This window comes from Amphibalanus amphitrite, unplaced genomic scaffold (genome assembly GCF_019059575.1).
Source record: "Amphibalanus amphitrite isolate SeventyFive unplaced genomic scaffold, NRLGWU_Aamphi_draft 001008F_arrow, whole genome shotgun sequence".
Lineage (NCBI taxonomy): Eukaryota > Metazoa > Arthropoda > Thecostraca > Balanomorpha > Balanidae > Amphibalanus > Amphibalanus amphitrite.
Window position 1 is genome coordinate 119,327 of NW_024882502.1, and position 19,983 is coordinate 139,309.

The 19,983-nt window shown below is 45.3% G+C and overlaps 1 protein-coding gene across 1 annotated transcript in view; it reads right to left on the reverse strand.

The window, feature by feature from the left end:
• Positions 1-5,114, reverse strand: part of LOC122369124 (facilitated trehalose transporter Tret1-2 homolog) — a 37,883-nt gene extending 32,769 nt beyond the window's left edge. Inside the window, exon 1 of the mRNA XM_043343579.1 lies at positions 5,057-5,114. The gene's annotated coding sequence lies outside the window, so the exon portion shown is untranslated. The remainder of the gene's footprint in view (positions 1-5,056) is intronic.
• Between the last annotated feature and the right edge of the window lie 14,869 nt (positions 5,115-19,983).

The window sequence follows — 19,983 nt, forward strand, 5'->3', positions numbered from 1 at the left end:
ATTATCGCCCTTGCCAGTAAAACTAGTAAAAGGGCTAACTTTGCATGGTTCTTTAATCTTTAATGCATTATTTCACGCACTGGCGGATCCAGGGTTTCAGCGCGGGGGGGGGGGCATACCAGGTCACGGAGCCAAACGTACTCCTAGGGTACCCCCAAATCCTGTCTTCTCATCGGATTTAGGCCACTTATTTTTCGTCATAGCCCTGATACGATAGTTTTTTTCTAAAAAAAAAAAAAAATGGTAGGCCACCTGGGCCCTGTTTCACCGGTGATAGCAACACGCTGCTATTACACGTGTCAAATTGGGTTTCCATGGAAACATCAACAAACCATGGCGTCGTCAAACTGTGTGATGTCATGAAATATTGATGCTAACATCTTCACGGCCGTGCGATCAAACAAATGTATCAAACGCATTCAACGAGACAGCAACTCTGTTCCAAACGTAGCTATGCAGCGTGCTGCTATCACTGGTGAAACAGGGCCAATACCCCACTGGCAGATCCAGGAGGAGGGGGCTTTTGGGACAAATAACCCGGCAGCGCCAGATATCGACGGAAATTTACGTTTTCGTTTCAGGAATAAGACGAAAACTTAACTTATATTACGAAAAGTTTGCTTTAAAGTGTGTGAGAGAGAGAGAGAGAGAGAGAGAGAGAGAGAGAGAGAGAGAGAGAGAGGAGAGAGGAGAGAGAATGAGAGAGAGAGAGAGAAAAAAAAAAACCCTATGGGGGGCGGGTGCCGCCCCTCATAGGGTTTTTTTCGCGATAGCTCCGAACACACTGGCGATAGAACGCTGAAACTTGGCATACCTGACCTTTGATCCAAGCCGGATCTTTTGACACCAACCATTTTTGGGTCAGGTCAGGTCACTGACCTATGACGTCATAAGTGAACCTCTGCACGGTCTTCAGATGTCGCAACTTCGCAACGCCCTCACTGCCAGAGGAGATGTCACAGAGAAATGAAACTTGCAGGATCTAGTATCCATTATGGGTCTCACAACTTGTATATCTCGGATTTTTCCTAAACGTCATATGAGGTCAGGTCATTTTCGTGACCTCACCATTATAAGTCAATGGGGAAAAATTCAAACTGCTATTCTGGCGCCGGGAACGATCTCCAACTATCTCAAGCACACAGAATCGTGATTTGATGCACTCCTTGCAAGGTTAGATGCGTCACTTTTGCAATGTTGACCTTGTGTGACGTCATTTATGACGTCATCAAGGTCATATTAGTTTTTCGTCAATAACTCTTGATCAAATTGAGCTAGCGAGTCGCGGAAGCCACCAATGGACTCAAGAAGACCTGCCGAATCGAATGATATGCGACATGACCTCTTTCGACCAACTTCGTGACCTTAGGGTGCTGACCTGACCTTGACCTGAGGTCAAAACCCCAAGTTGACCTGAACCGAACAAAACGTATATCATTCGACGCGCCTGAGCGAGGCAAACACGATGCTACCAAAATCGCGGCTCTGCGGCCATTTTTTGCGAAGTTATTCACCAAAAACTGAACCGTACCTTGGGGCACTTGACCTAACCTCAGAGGTCACCGGTTGACCTAGGACCTTAAAATCGGGTACCAATCTCTGCGTCTCGTAACGGCGCACACGCTCGTTTTTTCCACCACGCGCTAGCTCCACCAGGGGCGAAACGGCGAGGGGGGGTCGTACCCGCCCCCCCCCCCCTCGGCCGGCGCGTATGTAGAAAACCAATAGGTCCGGCGAGGGTTTTAAGGGTGGGGGGGGGGGCACTGCCAACTTTTGGTCCCATTCTTTCCATGCAACGCCCATAGGGCTAATGTTAAAATGCCAAGATCAAAGGGGGGGACGGTGCCCCGGTGCCCTCCCCGTTCCGCCGCCTATGGAGAGGAAAGATGAGTGAGCAAGGGATTTGAGAGATAGGTAAAGAGACAGGAGAGAAATGAGATTTTATTGCTCCGCTCCTAATAACACTTCCTAAAATAAAATATAATTGGCCGTAATTATCGAATAAGAATCGGAAATTGTCAATTGAACGTCTGATTCGCTTACATCAATCGACAATCCGCCCTATACCATGTTTGACATGTTTGCAGTTTGCACCAAAGCCAGCTTGCAGGCTATAGCCTATTCGAGGCAGTGGTATATACTATACATCCCGGTGAATTCCTGCATATAGCCGAGACCTCCGGCGGTATTTTCCCACGATCAGCCGGATTTCAAAGTCGTGTATTTTTCCTCCATGGCAGGCGGCCGGCGCAATCTCGGGGAAAGAGGCGCTCCAGTAACAAAAGCACGAGCAGATCGCCCAAATGCCGGTGGCCGCGATAATTCCTCTAGTTTCTGAAGAATTTTCGGGACCCATGCTCTTTTCATACTGGATCGCGTGTGCCTTACAGAAACTGAAAAGTTCTTCCTATATCAAAATATGGAAAATAATCTTTTTTTATAAATAGGTTTTATTTTCTTTGCTGATCATTTTGAACACAAAAAATCATAAATCCATTGCAAAAATAATAATTTCGTGAAAGTGAACTATTTCCTTTAAACTTGCAGTACCATATCCAGTTTGCTTTGATATTTTGTTTTTCATTCCATGTTGAAGTTGAACACCAAGCTCCAGATATAGCAGGCAGCTTGATCATCTTCGGCCTTGGTATAATATCAGTCCAAGTTCCAGTGGTGGGTATCTTCTAATATTCAAATTAAAATGAAAAGCAATAGGCTTTCTCAGCGCCGACGACGGATTTCACGTTGATAAAAAAGGGAGCTCAAGGTCAGCAAAACTCGGGTTCAAGGAATGGCGGGCGTTGAAACGACTGCTGACGTCATCAACAAACCGCTAATGGTTAAGAGATAGGGACTAAGCTGGTCCCACCCTGCAAGTAAAGGGAAGAAATTTCTTGAACACCATAAAGCTGCGGGGGTTGCGACCAGGATAAATGGTGGTTTCTGAGCCTGGCCGCAAACTTGGCTATCTCAACTCAAAACTAATGATAAGGTGGGATGGTCCCTTTAATAGCTAATTGAATGTATCGGCCCACTAATCGGCCCTTAAAACCTGTTATTTAAGAAATTTAAGAAATGATTGTCACGTGCGCGTCACGACTGCCAACCATAAGCGCTACCATATTCTAGATTGAACTAACTTTTTGCTAGTCCCGACCACATATAGTAGGTTTTCTAGTAGTTATACTAGAAATTCCTACCAAAGTTCGTCCTACCCTTCACTCAATATACCCTGGGTTAAACTTCGGAGATGCGAATTTGGATATCAGTTATAAAATCAATGGTTATGCCTTGTAGAGTAAGCTCTGCTGTTTTTTTTGTAATTGTCTTTTTTATAATTGTAACCTACAATGCTGCTAGTTTCATTTTTAATAAAATGCTCGACCAGAATTTGCACTTGTTCATGCATGAATGGCTAAGTTTGGGGTGTTTATTCAACCCTGACTGCTCAAGTTTTTCAAAGGCACATGACTCAGCACGGCTAGATCAGCTGGTACCTACCTGTTGACTATTTTTGTTTTTGGTGGTTATGTGTTTGCTGTTTGTCTTTTGCAAGGTGGTCAATGAAATAAAATAATGCATTATTTTGGAATGTTTCCTTGACAGAAGCCAGGAGCCGGATTAATGTGTGCTGGTGAATGAGATGGTTCAAAAGCATTATCTGATGTTTTTCAATGTGCATAAGCCATAACATCCCTTTCATACGCTGAAGTTTTAATAGCTTCTCAGTCTCATTTTCATTCTCATTTTCATTCTCATTTTCAGTCTCGGTCTCATTCTCAGTCATTTTCCTGAAATATTTGGTGAAGATAAGAGATATCAGTACCTTCTCAGAGGTACCTGCCTTCTGCTGGATGAATATTTAATTGGTTGGACGAAATGGACAGGTAGCCTTATGATAATGTAATGTGAAATCTTATTTCTATAAAACTTTGAAAATGAAGTTCTAATTATTCATATGTGCATACATTTTTGATGACTAAGAAAGTTTTCCACAAGAGTAGAAAATGTGGGAAAGTCTATCAAATGACACATTCTGAAGGCTCAATGCTGACAGAGTGCTGCCTCAAAGAATAACTGACTTGCTGGGTTACGAATATTCCTTTATTTTAAATTTTCAAATGTAATGTACAATACATTGCAGTGAAATAACAAAATAGTGCAGTAAAATAGTATTGGCGACGATCAAACAACACGTGCGCCATTGATGTCTGCAAAAATTGCTACCAGATTGCTACCAAATCCGTGACGTAGCTACGGCGCCTTTATTTCCCTAGTGAACCAACCTGAGTAGTAAAGTAATCTTGGGTTTAGTAGTTTCGGAGCATGGGCTCGTCTGCAACATATTTTAGGGGTTTTGGACCGATTTGGACCACTTAGGGTGCACCAATCAATAAATTATCAAAAATGGTACCGTTTCAGACCACGGCGCGTCTAATGGTGAAGATTTCATCGAAATCAGTCTAGTAGTTTCCGAGCATGGACTCGTCTGCTAATCTCGTCTGCTTTTTAGACACTCCCCAATTTTTTTGAATATTCCAGAATCGTCTCCCACGTGCTCACGTTTTTGTTCTCGGTCAAACGGCTGTATCAAGACGCGCGCGCAGAGCTCCTGAAATCAAGGCCCTATATACCCCTGAAATTTTGTTGGAGTGGTGAGGCCATATATAGTAGGTAGCGACACTGAGCGATTTGTTTACAGCCAGTTTCGATCGAGTGGTGTGGTTGTGTGCCTGTGGGGGGAGGGATTATATTAGATTATATTCATATACCTGTTTCAAGGAATGCTGTTCAGAGGTGAGTTGATTGTTAGGTAAAGGTTTAAGGTTTAATCTTGTCAGCTGGTGCCTGGTGTCGACCAGGTATGTTTGGTGCTCACATCCTGACACATAGGTGTAGGAACACAGTTGGGGAAACTACGAGGCGAACATAAAAAAATTGACTGGGTCAATAAATTGACTGGTATATGTCAAGTTTACGTCCTAAGCACATATCAATGATAATTGTTTCACATTCCTACGTATTTTGACGTGCTGAATCCAAAAATCATACTTACATGTCTCGCAAGAACAAAATTATCACCAATACACTAAGCAATTACACCTTCCGACAACACACGATCAAAACAAATCGAGAGGAAATTGAAAGTGTCCCGCGTTGCCATTTGTGAAAAATATTTTGTCTTTTTTTAATGTCGAGAAATAAAACATTCAATATATTATAAAAATAAATAGGAAATATGTAAAAAATATTTATTTAAAAAGAAATATTATTATTAGAAATAGAATAGCAAAACAACAAAGGGGAAATGTTGGGAACCGGGGTTATTGGGTGGGGGGGGGGGGGGAGGAAAGGAAAATCCTGAGAACTGGGGGGCGATTACTTGTGCAAAGTTGGCCAAAATCAAGAATGATATCTAACAGTTGCTATTCAACTGTGAATAATGACGTCATAATATTTCTCGCGGCGAAGCAGCGCAGTGCCGAAGGCAATGCCTTAGGAGAGATTACAGGCAAGAGTAAATCAAATATTTTTAGGTTAAGTGGTTATGTATCTGGCTTCAGGCGCCTGAAAGCCTGATGCATGACCACTTAACCTAAAAATATTTGATTTACTCTTGCCTGCAATCTATTCCTGCAAGCAACTTTTTCCTTATCCCCGGTAGGCAAAAATCAGTAGGTTAGGTTAGGTTAGGTTAGGTTAGGTTAGGTTAGGTTAGGTTAGGTTAGGTTAGGTTAGGTTAGGTTAGGTTAGGTTAGGTTAGGTTAGGTTAGGTTAGGTCAGGTCAGGTCAGGTCAGGTCAGGTCAGGTCAGGTCAGGTCAGGTTAGGTTAGGTAACAACTAGATTTGAGGCAAGAACCCCGATTCCTAAAATTTCCCAAATATTGTAACAATTCTTATCGTATTTTTCTCCATCCCCCTCCCCACAAACCCCGGTTCCCGACATTTCCCTATGACGTCATTTTCATTTTTTCTCTCCCCCACCCATGAACCCCGATTCCCAACATTTCCCTGTTTTTCTAACCCTCCCCACCCAATAACCCCGGTTCCCAACATTTCCCCTTTGTTGTTTTGCTATTTAATTTCTTATATTTTTTAAAATAAATATTTTTTTACATATTTCTTTTTTATTTTTATCATATATTGATTGTTTTTATTTCTCGACAGGAAATATTTTTCATCAATGGCAACGCTGCATACTTTCGATTTCCTCTTGCCGTGTTTTGATCGTGCGGTGTCCGAAGGTGTAATTGCTTAGTGTATTGGTGATGATTTTGTTCTTGCGAGACATGTAAGTATGATTTTTGGATTCAGCATGTCAAAATATGTAAGATTATGAAAGAAATATCATTGAAATGTGCTTAGGACGTAAACTTGACATTTACCAATTGACTTTTGATAACCATATATGGGCATAAATGCAGCCCCCGCTACTAAGGGTGAAAAACGGCATAACAAGCCGGTGCTTGCGGTATCGCGTCCACTTATCGGAGAGAAAAGGTTTCCATTTTCCAGAAGGAATTAGCATGATTTGATTCAATTCGGCGAATTGACTCGAAAATGGTGATAGGAAAACGGCTTTTCTGCAGGTTCTGGCCGTCACAATCAGCTGGCCATTCAATAAGTGGATTGGTGTTTTGAAAGAAGATTTTTAAAAGATTTAATTTAATTACAATAAACAAAGATATTTAATTTTAAATTAATAACTTAACCAAAATTAGAAAAACCATAAACAAAATAATAAAAATAATGAAATTTTTAAACTACTGTACTGCTTACATTTTTTGGTGCCTGTTTCAATCCGCCATATTTGCTAATCACTGACCTTGCGACGCGTTTTAACTATGCGATTTAGAGCCGCCGGTTAATTGTGCGCCAAGTGAGTGTAGGCCTTGTGTGGTTAAAAAACATTATTATGCCTTATTTTAAATTTTTTCATTTGAATGTTAGGATGCATTGAAAAGATGAAGATGTCTGATTTTATGACCATATATGGTCATCGCCCCGCCCACTCCAGCCGTTGATTGGCTAATCCAATTTTTGTTTGGCTCCTCTTAGTTTCCCCAACTGAACAGGGGGGACGGGCCGGGGTGGGTGGGGGGCTACTAATGGTTGGTGGCCCCCACTTTTCAAGCAAGAAAAGTCTAAAGATGTCAGTGCCCGCATTGACCAGATGATGAGGCCCTGTTTCATTTAGCAGCATATTTGAGATAGGTGCGTTTCTGGCGTCTAATGGGGGTCCATTGCCATTGTTTTAGCTCGAAACCAGTTTGAAGTCTGGAATTCGCATGGGTGCCAACTGCCAACGCGGCTGTGGAGAACTGGGACGCGTCCACCAGGCTTACTTTCTGAATGAGGGCTTCCCTGAGGTTTTGGCCGATTTTTTCTTGTAACATTTTTTAAACTGATTTGAGCATGTTTGCAAAAGTAAAGTGGCCGAAATCCGAGGAGAAAATGGATTTTAGGGGTAGGTGAGGTTTTAGGTCTCTAGGGCCTGCCCCCCCCCCACTTTTGAAAAGTGAAAATGTTCCTACACCTATGTCCTGACAAGATTATCGGATCAGGCTGAGGAAACTGGCCCAGTGCAGCTTATCAAACTTATTTTTGAAACTGTTGGTTGTTGAAGATTCAACCAGACTTCCTTAGGTAGCTGTTTCCACAAGTTTGCTGCTCGGTTTGAGAAGAATTTAAAAGTCTGGAAACATGTTTTGCCCTTTTCTTTATAAGATTGAGTCCATGTCCTCTTGTTCCCTCCTGATGTGTCACCTCAAAGAACTGTTAATGGTTCACTTCTGCTTTTCCAGTCAGGAGCTTGTACAAAAACCTCAATTCATCATCATCATCATCATCTCAGGAGCTTGTAGGGGTAAAGTCACTGTTTACCACCTATGTTCGTCCCCATCTTGAATACTGCATCCAGGCAGTGGGTCCACACACTGTCAAGGATATTAAGACTGTAATGGGTGCAAAGATGGGCAACCAAACTGTTACAGGCAATTAGAAATATGTTGTATGAGGCTCGCCTCCATATTACCCAGTATCAAGGAGAGGATACATAGAAGTGACATGATTGAGACTACTCTACTCCTCAACAGGCTCGGTATTCATTCACACTGACGAGGAACAGGACTGGGCCCAGGGCCCGTATTCACGTCGGAATTTTTCGTAAGATTTATCTTACGATCGCTCTTTGTCGTACGATAATTTGGTATTCACGTTGACATCGCAGACACTTAAGATTTATCTTACGATCAAAATTTTGGTCGTAGACATTTGTCGTACGAACGATCGTAAGTGCGATTCACGTCGGGACATCTTAAGTCCAATCTTCCGATAATCGTACGATCATAATGTTGAAGGTATTGTGAACTTACGACTACTCCCAGAGCAGTCTTAAGTGCGGGATCACCTTTGTATGCTATTAATTTGGGTTCTCTTTAAGAGTTCCAACACAATAGATTGGTTTTGAGTTATGTTATGTCATTTTATGAGCCAACGGTTAGCTTTTCAATCTTCGATTTATCTAGATTCTTGATACTGTATTTTTAATGGAAGATATTTTCAGGCATGAAAATATATTCCTTAAAAACACTGTATAGCACCGTACGCCATATTTTAAATACACGTGCGTCGAGTTTAAAAGGAATTATATTTCACATTAACACAATCGAGTAGCACACGTGTAGTCAGCCAGTCAGTCAGTCAGTCAGTCAGTCAGTCAGTCAGTCAGTCAGTCAGTCAGTCAGTCAGTCAGTCAGTCAGTTCGTCTCACTGTTAGGGAAGTTGCTAGAGCGGCCAAACACCTTGCACTCTTCAAGAGCCAGCAGCCGCTCTTGCACCGACACACTTCTCTGCTGAGTGGCCACCAGCTCCTTGAGCGACGCCAAGATTCCCTGCTGTGTCTTCAGCATCTCTGCTGCCACAGACTCCTCAGCTGCCGCATGTCGTCTTTTTTTGAGTGGTCGCGCCTGCTCACCGTAGTGAAGCCCATCGCTGGTGCCCGGTTGGGCATGGTCACCTTCTCCTGCGTTGCAGTGGTCTGAGAGATCCTGCGCGGTGTCGATGCCGCCGACCACTCCGTCCACGGCCTCCTCTCCAACGATGCTTATGATCTTATGGTGCAGGTCTTCCGGCGCTGTTGGTGGGGGCCCGCCGCCAGTTTTACCCGACTCTCGCCGGAACCGTGCCACTTCTTTTTTTGCAGCATATTTCATGTCTGTCCACTTCTTTTTTATTTCCTCTACCGACGTGGAAGTCTGGAACAAAGCAGCTAGCTCAGTCTGAATCAATCGCCAGTTTTCTTCTTTTTGGTTTTTGGACTGACCTGGGCCGCTGAATTTCTTGAAAACTTCTGGGTGACCAGCGATGATATCAACGAGAGCAGCCTGTTCTTGATTGCTTGATTGCTTGTCCGGCGTCATGCGTTCTCGATGTCGTTCGTCGAAGGGGACGATCAGCCAGGAGCGAAGTGGGTATCCGCTGTCTCCTAGCAGATACCCCAGACGGCCGTGGGATGACGCCAGCATTCGGCCCAGTGCACTTTGTTCGAAAACAAAAGCGTCGTGACTGGCACCCGGAAACTTGGCGACGACGTTTGTGATGAGCATGTTGCTGTCGCACACTCCTTGCACGTTGATGCTGTGCCTCTGGTGACGATTCACGTAGAGGTGTTCATTCACGACGGGAGCCTTGATGTTAACATGTGTGCCGTCCACGCAGCCTAGCACGTTTGGAAGGCCAAACTTGTCCCTGAACTGGCGCTCTGTGTCAGCGATTTCTTGCTCAGTTCCAGGGAAATGAATGACATTGGGATAGGCAGCACGTACAGCCTCACAAAACCGCTGGAGGACGCGGCTGACGGAGGGCTGACTGACGTCCACAGTGTCGCCGGATGGACGCTGAAAATTGCCCTCCGCCAGGACACGCAGCGCGCATGCCACTTGCACATCTGGTGATATGTTACGGCCTCGGCTGCTCCTTGCCATACTATCACGAACTTGTAATGTCAGTTCAAGTAGCATGTGTCTTGGCATTCGATACCTTTTGATGAGGTAAAGGTCTGGCTGATCGAAAACTCTCCCAACTCTCTGGATAGGCCGCTGGGGATTGTCGTACACATCTCGTGCGTCGGGATCGAGCACTGCTAACAATTCCATTACCCAGGGCTTGTGTACTAGATACTAATTCTTTTTATCCAAATAACATGCTACGTAAAAACCAAACGTCTCAAGACACAAAGCTGGGATATCATTCGGCTTCTCTCTGGCCTGCACTCCCTTGCACACCTTACCAAAGCCCTAGGACCCAAGGCCATATGGACACTTGTATGGACCTAAACTTAATCGTTAGTTGATCGTCGTGCGTGCAACAATGAGATGCTTTTCCTAAAATAATCGCGTGTTTTATCTATCGATAGTCTTTACCTAAAATGAACTTCGCTGACACATCACTTTCTATATCATTTAGTGTTTGGGTGTAAAAGATCAAAATCAATTATTTGTTTTCGAAATATGATCAAAAAGTTAAGTTTAACAAACTTTTACCTACATTGTTGTTTGCAATGGATTCTCGGCCACGTAAATAAATGTAGTTGAGTGTATTCGGTGCTTGCCTCGCAGCCGTTCCAACCGCACTGCCGGTCCTCTCGTGGGACTCGGCGCCGCCGCCACTGGCGTACCACGACGGCCCTCTCCTGACCTGACCTTGACCTGACCTCCACCAGAAAGTGACCTGAGCCGTACCTGATGGTCTTATAACCAACACCATTGAGTTGGAAATGAAAAATTGGTCATAAAACACGCATCGCACAACCTTAGTAAAGTTGGGTTCATGTGGTGACCCTTGGTGACCTGACCTGTGACCTGACCTGGTATGACCAGTGACCTCTAATAGCAACATATGTACTAGACAACTGACGCCCTATCGCTGATTTTCGACAAAATGCGTTTTACTCGGTGTTATAGCGCTTTCCCTAGAAGACCCGTGAACGGTGAAACATTTTACCTTTGACCTGACCTGTGACGTCATCGGTGACCCCGAGGTCAATGAAATTTGGTTTCCCTCGACAAATCTGACAGGGCTATCGAATGCCGTTTGAATTTTCCGGATCCCGTCCAGTAGTTTCAGAGATACGGGGGGGGGGGGGGCAAAAAAATGCCCCCCCCCCCCACCGCGCGGAAGGTGGCCGGGAGGCCCACCGCCTGCCGGGTTAAGAAAGGATAGAGAAGCAGCTATACGAAAAATCAGGCTTCTAGCTCTAAAAGTGTTGAGTGGAGAGCAGAAAAACTACCTGGGGGGGTGGCACCCCCCCCCCATGAGCGGGCGAGGGTTAACATGTATAGCATAAGTAATCGCAAAAAAGAAAACTATTGGCAAAAAAATCGTTCTACTCCGTTCCATACAATGCCTAAGCGGATGCCTATGGGCATTCTATTTAAGGACTATAAAATTCAGGGACTATTCTTAAGAATGGTTAAGAATGTTTAAGAATGAAACATTCTGTCGAATGCCCGATTCCAAAGATCGCCCATATCAAATTCACTTTTGTTTAATAAATTCAGCCCGAACTTAATCCGCTAGGAGACTCATAAACATCGAGCGCCCGTCGCGCTTCCAGCCCAGACTTTTATAACCGAGACGCGTGCTCCCATCACGCGGAGTCCATCGCTCTACCGACTGAGCTAAGGGAGCAACTAAATACTATTACTCTATTATTGTATAGATATTATTAATCATATCAATCGCTGAAAGTTTTAAGGCAATCGTTCAGTCGCTGTAGCTATGACGATTGACAAGCATTCTAATTTTTGAGATGAGGCCACTTGACGTGTTTTGGTGACCTGACCTTGGGACTTGGGAGACCTTGAACTGAAATTTTCACAACACTTGCAGAAAAGATGCATTAGCCGTTTTCATCGACGGGCATCCGGCGAATTAACCTAATTCGACCAACTCTGCGCCTAATCTCTTTTACAGCAAATATATTCATTTTATGAATTTATTTCAGCGTTTTAATCGATGATACTGATACTGTTAATATGACTGATAATATACTGATAATATGACAAAGCAGGCATATAAGCAATTAGCGCAACCCTAGCTGACAGCTACTAAGAGATACACTGAACCTAATTTGACCAAATCTGCACCTAATCTGCACCAAATTTGCACCAAATGTGTACCAGATGGCCGTCGTAAAAACGGCTATTAACAGGTCTACCAGAAAGGGTTTTTGAAATATCTATGAAAACCGCAGGGTGGTGTCTAAATATCCCCCGGCATGACTCGCGGATTAAGGAAAGGAAGCCTACCTTAAAATACATGCTTTATCGGTTTAGTCTTGATATGATCATTTACAATATAATAATTTCGTTTCCATAATAAAAGTAAAAAAAAATTCATAATAACTTTGATGCATCCTAAATATATGGTACTTTTATAATGTTAGGAATAGCTCACTAATAACCGTTTGAATATATTTCGTTTATTGTATCATTTGGACGGAGGATCCATTTTCTATGTCGTCCCGGAATATGCTGCTAAAAATCAAATCTTCGAAACTGCTACGACATCTTAAGTTGGGTCGTAGGATGAATCCTAGGAGTTTTGACATGAATACCAAATTATCTTAAGATTGTCGACGTGAATTAGAAGTATCCTAAATATCCAGACTGATCGTACGATAAAAAGTTAAGATGGTCAACATGAATACCAAATCGATCGTACGATGAAAACTGATCGTAAGATGTCGACGTGAATACGGGCGCAGTACTGAACCCTGGGGGACTCCGCTGGTCACTTGACCCCAGTCAGAAGCTCCTTTTCCCACTACTTCTACTTGCTGCTCTCGTTCATATAGGAAGCCCCTTTACTAAGTCCCAATAACTGTTGCTGTTGGTGCTTCTTAGACAAATAACAATGTCTCAGCATTGTTCTGTTTGTCAGAATTTTGGGGCAGAAAATCACATCCTATGGGGAAACTATTTTCATCACAAAATCAGAAAGTGACATTTCAACTTTTGGCAATGTTAAATGCATTTGAACAGCCAGGCCCAGGTTACATATGACTTGACAGTTGGTGCATCCATGTCCTTATCTTTCAGATCCTGTTAAGATCCTGACATGAAATTCTGCTTTACCAATTGGCATAAAAAGTAGGTTATGCCCTTTTGCTAGAATCACCCACATATGGAGGCTATGGAGCTAGGACAGCAGTTACTTGTTCATACACATTCATTATTCACAGGTGATGACTCGCAGCACTGGACACGTTTGGCAATCAAGCACCTGGTGGCCAAGTTTGAAGCAATCACCATGGCATCATATGTCATTGGCACAAGTGCTTTCAAGCACTTGGAGACAGGATTCTGGATCACACAAGCAGAGGCGGCACACAAGCATGTGAGTGTTCTTTGCTGTGGCTGATGGTTGTGTGTAGTTTTAGCTGTGTGAAGTGGGTATGTCTCCTGTGGCTAGTGGATATCTGCACTGCACTGCCCTCACATCTGTCGGGGAAAGTTTGAGCCAAATCACATGTGTACAGCGCGATGAAACTTATGCAGCTGGTGGCACCTTCTTAACCCGCGCCCTGGTGGGGTCTGTTTATAACGCGACCTGGGGGGGGGGCTATTTTTTGCCCCCTCGTATCTCCGAAACTACTGGACGGATCCGCAAAATTCAAACGGCGTTCGAAAGGCCTGTCAAATTTGTCGAAGGAAACCAAATTTCATTGACCTCGGGGTCACCGATGACGTCACAGGTCAGGTCAAAGATGAAATGTTTCACCGTTCACGGGTCTTCTAGGGAATGCGCTATAACACCGAGGAAAACGCATTTTGTCGAGACTCAGCGATAGGGCGTCAGTTGCCTAGTAGATATGTTGCTATTAGAGGTCACTGACAATACCAGGTCAGGTCATAGGTCAGGTCACCAAGGGTCACAGTTCAGGTCACATGAGCCCAACTTTACTAAGGTTGTGTGATGCATGTTTTATGGCCAATTTCTCATTCCCAACTCAATGGTGCTGGTTATAAGACTATCAGGTACGGCTTAGGTCACTTTCTGGTGAAGTTCAGGTCAAGGTCAGGCCAAGAAAGGTCAAATTTTAAAGTTGATAGTTTTGCATAAAATGGGTATTGATTCGATGCAGCTCGTCACGGTGAGTCTAATGGTGGTCTTTGTTTTGCGCTACGGGGTCTAGAATTGCTAAAAATTGAGTTTGAAAATTTGACGTCATCAATTTTGAACAGTTTTTTTCGCTATAACTTCAAAAAAAGAGGCATCGATCTCAAATTTGTTATGTAGATAGAAGGCGGTAGGGACTATCACATATTTTCCGGTTTTTGCGAAATTCAAAAAACTTTTTGGATTTTTCAATTATTATATTAAAAAAAAATATTTTTTGATTTCTGGGGGTCAGAATCTAAAAATTTCAAAAATCCGAGATAGCAGTTTTGTAGCCCTGTCGATTCTACAGCTTTTATGTCTTTGTCGTTTTTCTGTATTTGCAAAGCTGTAGGCCTGACAGCTCTTCCCGCGAAACCTTTTTTTGGGTCGAAAACGGCAGAACATGACGTCACTCTGACGTCATTTCCGGCCAACCTATCATAGCCTTTGGAAAAATTTTTGGTCACAATGTGTAAAATTGATGTCCGGGAGGGTACTGAAAGTTTGGTGACGATCGGCGCAGCGGTTCTGGAGATATAGCGAAAAGTCTGGAGGGGAGGGGGGGGGGGCAAAAAATAGCCCCCCACCAGGTCGCGGGTTAAGGTGACGCTTCATTTGGCGCCACCTTTTCTTTCTTTCTCGTTCCCGCGGTGGCCAGCAAAGCATTTGTGCGGTTCCTTGGCCGCGGCGGTTTCTCTTTCTACCTCTTCTCGCGCTGGATGGCGATTCGACAGTTCCTTTCGGGCCGGCGTGTTCTTTCGTGGGTCACGTCGACCGTGACGGTGTCACCGACCGCTAACCTAATCGGCTTGCCGCCCACCAGATCTCCCGAGTCGACCGCGCTCCAGGCCATGAACAGGGGACACTCTTGGTGTCTCGTGGACCGTGACGGTGTCACCGACCGCTAACCTCATCGACTTGCCGTCCGCTAGATCTCCCGATTCGACCGCGCTCCAGGCCATGAACAGGGGACACTCTTGGTGTCTCGTCGACCGTGACGGTGTCACCGACCGCTAACCTCATCGACTTGCCGTCCACTAGATCTCCCGAGTCGACCGCGCTCCAGGCCATGAACAGGGGACACTCTTGGTGTCTCGTCGACCGTGACGGTCTCACCGACCGCTAACCTAATCGGCTTACTGTCCACTAGATCTCCCGAGTCGACCGCGCTCCAGGCCATGAACAGGGGACACTCTTGGTGTCACGTCGACCGTGACGGTGTCACCGACCGCTAACCTTATCGGCTTGCCGTCCACTAGATCTCCCGAGTCGACCGCGCTCCAGGCCATGAACAGGGGACACTCTTGGTGTCTCGTCGACCGTGACGGTGTCACCGACCGGTAACCTCACCGGCTTGCCGCCCACTAGGTCCGCCGAATCGACCGCGCTCCAGGCCATGAACAGGGGACACTCTTGGTGTCTCTTCGACCGTGACGGTGTCACCGACCGCTAACCTAATCGGCTTGCCGTCCACTAGATCTCCCGAGTCGACCGCGCTCCAGGCCATGGACAGGGGACACTCTTGGTGTCCGTGGACCGCTGACCTCATCGGCTTGCCGTCCACTAGATCTCCCGAGTCGACCGCGCTCCAGGCCATGAACAGGAGACACTCTTGGTGTCACGCCGACCGTGATGGTGTTACCGACCGCTAACCTAATCGGCTTACTGTCCACTAGATCTCCCGAGTCAACCGCGCTCCAGGCCATGAACAGGGGACACTCTTGGTGTCACGTCGACCGTGACGGTGTCACCGACCGCTAACCTTATCGGCTTGCCGTCCACTAGATCTCCCGAGTCGACCGCGCTCCAGGCCATGAACAGGGGACACTCTTGGTGTCACGTCGACCGTGACGGTGTCACCGACCGCTAACCTAATCGGCTTGCCGTCCACTAGGTCCGCCGGGTCGACCGCGCTCCAGGCCATGAACAGGGGACACTTGGTGTCACGCCGACCGTGACGGTGTCACCGACCGCTAACCTCATCGACTTGCCGTCCACCAGATCTCCCGAGTCGACCGCGCTCCACCCGAGTCGACCGCGCTCCAGGCCATGAACAGGGGACACTCTTGGTGTCACGCCGACCGTGACGGTGTCACCGACCGCTAACCTCATCGCCTTGCCGTCCACCAGATCTCCCGAGTCGACCGCGCTCCAGGCCATGAACAGGGGACACTCTTGGTGTCACGACGACCGTGACGGTGTCGCTGACCGCTAACCTCATCGGCTTGCCGTCCACCAGATCCGCCGGGTGGACCACATTCCAGGCCATGAGCAGGAAACACTGCTGGCGGTGTGTCCCTGACAACATGTGGTGGTACATACCACTGGAGCAGGTGGGGGGCCTTGTGGGCCAGGCTGGGGATGGCGTCATTCCACCAGCTCTCATCTTTCTCTTCTCTCCTGGACGAGTTTTACCAAGTCTCAGTTCACATCTCTCAATAGGTGGCAGCACACGGTGTGGGGAACATTCGCTCCTGACGTGTTGTACCTTCAAGGCTCAAGGCCAGCGTATGGATGAAGTAATTACTGGATGGATGAAGTAATTACTGGATAGGGCTCTTCGCATTGTTCTCGACCAGCAGTGGCCGGTGGGGATATGCCTGCCATCTAGCGGGATCAATATCGTGAGCCAGGGGGCGGACGCGTCGCCCAAGCTTTCCAGTGAGCGTGCGGCGAATGTTAACGGGCACGCCGTGTGGCATCAGGCTAGCGAGACCGTCTTGAAGGCTTTGAGGCACCGATGATACTTTTATGGAGTTATATGATTAACCCATTAACGCTCGCTAGTACAAATAGTCGCGCAAAAAATGATTTATTGCACAAATAATGGACGAAACACATAACGATACACCCAAGTAAGTTTCATCAGTTTGCAATAACGATATAGACGTTTTTTACACCGTCCTCATATGAGGACGCCGGGCGGATAGGGGCGGCGGCGGGACGGCCGCCATCGCCGGCCCGACTGCACGGCGGGCGGCCGGCCGGGCGACCCCGCCGGTGAGTTACCTGTTGCGGTGGCGATGACAGACAAGACACGATCTGCAGAAAGAACTTTGTTATCCCTGCTTCTAGAGGCACCTTCGAACTACTTGGTATGGTAGGGTTTGAAACAGGGAATGCACAGCACAGCGCAGCACTTCTCGCAGTAAGAACGTGGCTTACTTGAGCAGTGTACAGACTCACACTGCAGCCACCCAATGAGCCAGTTCCTCAGTTGACTGTTTCCCTGGATGCAGCTTGGCAAGGTAAGCTAACTGTTCGCAAGTTGAAGGTTAGCAGGTAAGATTGAGTTAGGGTGAGTACCTAGCTTTAACTGGGTGCTACTGCTATGCAGGTCTTGAGTAGGTTGCAAATATGTGTGATGATTGAGGTTAGGTCAGGTTAGTCAGGTATGCTCACTGTTCAGGTCACATTTTTTATGGACACTTGACAAATAAAAAAACTAAAATAACCTAATCTAAGCTAACCCGATTAAACCTACACAACTACTGACTATAGGAACTAAGCACCTACCTACTTGTGCCTACATCTGATCTCATACCATGTCAAAGTAAAGCTCCTTGGTGGAAGTGAACTGGTGGAAGATAACCCTCATGTACTTTTTTATCCCAGTGTGAAGAAAACCAATGCTTCTAAGTTCTGAGTCACTACTGGCCATCCACAGAAAGAAACGCTAAGGCTTTGCCATTGTATATTGGACCAACAATCACTATGACGAATGACTATGAACACATTATATGATCACATTGTTGTATGGATTGTCACATTGACAATTTTACTACAATCCTTTTTTCAAGAAATACAGAACGATTAACATCAAAATCAACAAAGTGGATTTAGTGATCCAAAACTTTCTCCTCCAGTAGCAATGGAATGATCGCATGTTTCATTTGCCAGACACTGAGTACCTGATGCACATTACCGTCTGCATACTGCATAGCATCTAAGCATAGTAAAGCTGCCCGAGTCCATTCATTCTAGATTTTTCACTTGATAGTTAGCACTAATTTATCTTGCTGTTGTAAGTTATCATTCAATATTCATACCAATACATCGCTCATCAGTCAACATTTCCTGGCATGATACTGCTCAGCGTGCTCTTCAGTATTGATCCAAGATCTCCTGCAATATTATAGCTTGTTTTCGGCCAATAAGCTCTTTTAATTTTACTTTTTCTTGCTGATATGTGAGCCCGATCAACTTGCGTTTATCAACCAAAATTTCACAACTTCAAGTTGAAGTTCAACTTGACACTGATATTGATATTCCCTAGTAGCACATCAACATTGTATCAATGTTGTATCAATATTGACAACAATGTTGTATCGATGTAATTCTGTTAGCCACTTTCGACATTGATACGATGTTGAAGTTCGACATCGTATCAATATTGACGGGACAACATTGTGCAACGTTGTCTCGATATCGCTACAACATTGTCCCGACGTTGATACAATATTGTCTCGATGTTGATGCAACGTTGTTTCGATGTTGATACAACATTGTCTCGATGTTAACACAACATTGTCTCGATGTTAATGCAACGTTGTCTCGATTTTGATACAACATTGTCTCGATGTTGATACTACATAATCTTTACGTCGTATCAATGTCGCTTCGATGTCGACACAATGTCGTTTCGATGTAGACACAAGTCTCGATGTCGACGCAACGTCGACACAATGTTGACTCATCGTTGGCCTACAATATTGTCTTATTTGTCTCGATGTTGTATGTATGTTGAGACCCAAGAGTACGACGGCAACATGTTCCAGCGTTATAGACAGTCAATATTCAGAATAAATGTATTTCTCGGATAAACACAGCCATGTCCGGGCAACTTCCCGTCACATTCGACACAGTACGTCCGACGTCGTCGCGTCGCGGCTGCCGCTCCGTCCAATCCAACTACAATGCAGTAGTGGTTTCGCCAGACGGCCCTCGCATCCTGCGTTCCTGTAACAAGGTAGAGATTCACATGTTACAATAATATATTGATTGAAGGGACAGAGGAAAAATATCTCATTAAAAAAATAATCTAGAAATAAGTATACGAATTTACAATCGCTAGATCTGCGTTGACGTCACAAATTCAGAGTGGGCATTCAAATGCATTATAGCCCCTCTGAATCCAAAGTGCTGCAACTTTGAAATTAAATATCTCTGAATTGAAGATTTCTCGATGATGTGAGTGCCTAAAACTGTAAGTGGAGGCCAGAGACCCCAATTTAGTTAGGCTATCTCAACTCAAAACTAATGTTGAGGTGGGATGGTCAATTTAAGGTGGGATGGTCTCGCGTAACAGAACACCTAACTCACGTTTGCTTCCGCCAACTCTCATTGGCGCATCCCACAAGAAGACTTGGGCCACTTTCTCCGCCTCCTGTTCGGTCGTCCGCGGAAAGAGCCGCTTGCTTGCACCTGTAACACATTTTGAAGCTAATGATGTGGAGCAAGTAGCTGTTGTTCATTTTGACGCAACCACAGTAGACATTCTCGCGTTATGAAGCAGAAGTACATATTCAGCTTACGAGCAAATGAATTATATAGCAGACTGAACTTTCAAGCCATAGAAAGTTATTCATTGAACACTTACCGACCAAGCAAGCATATAGTTGCAACGCCTGCAGCATACGCTTCCCTTTCCTCCCCTTCATGCTGAAGGTGCTCATCAGCTGGTTTGTCAGCACACTGCTGAGCCCTCGGCGGACAAACTCGTCCACGGTTTTGCCACCGATTCCGGACAGGTAGCGAATCTGTCGGTGAATGGTAAAGGTTATCTTTCGAAAACGTATTTGATAACACATAATATGT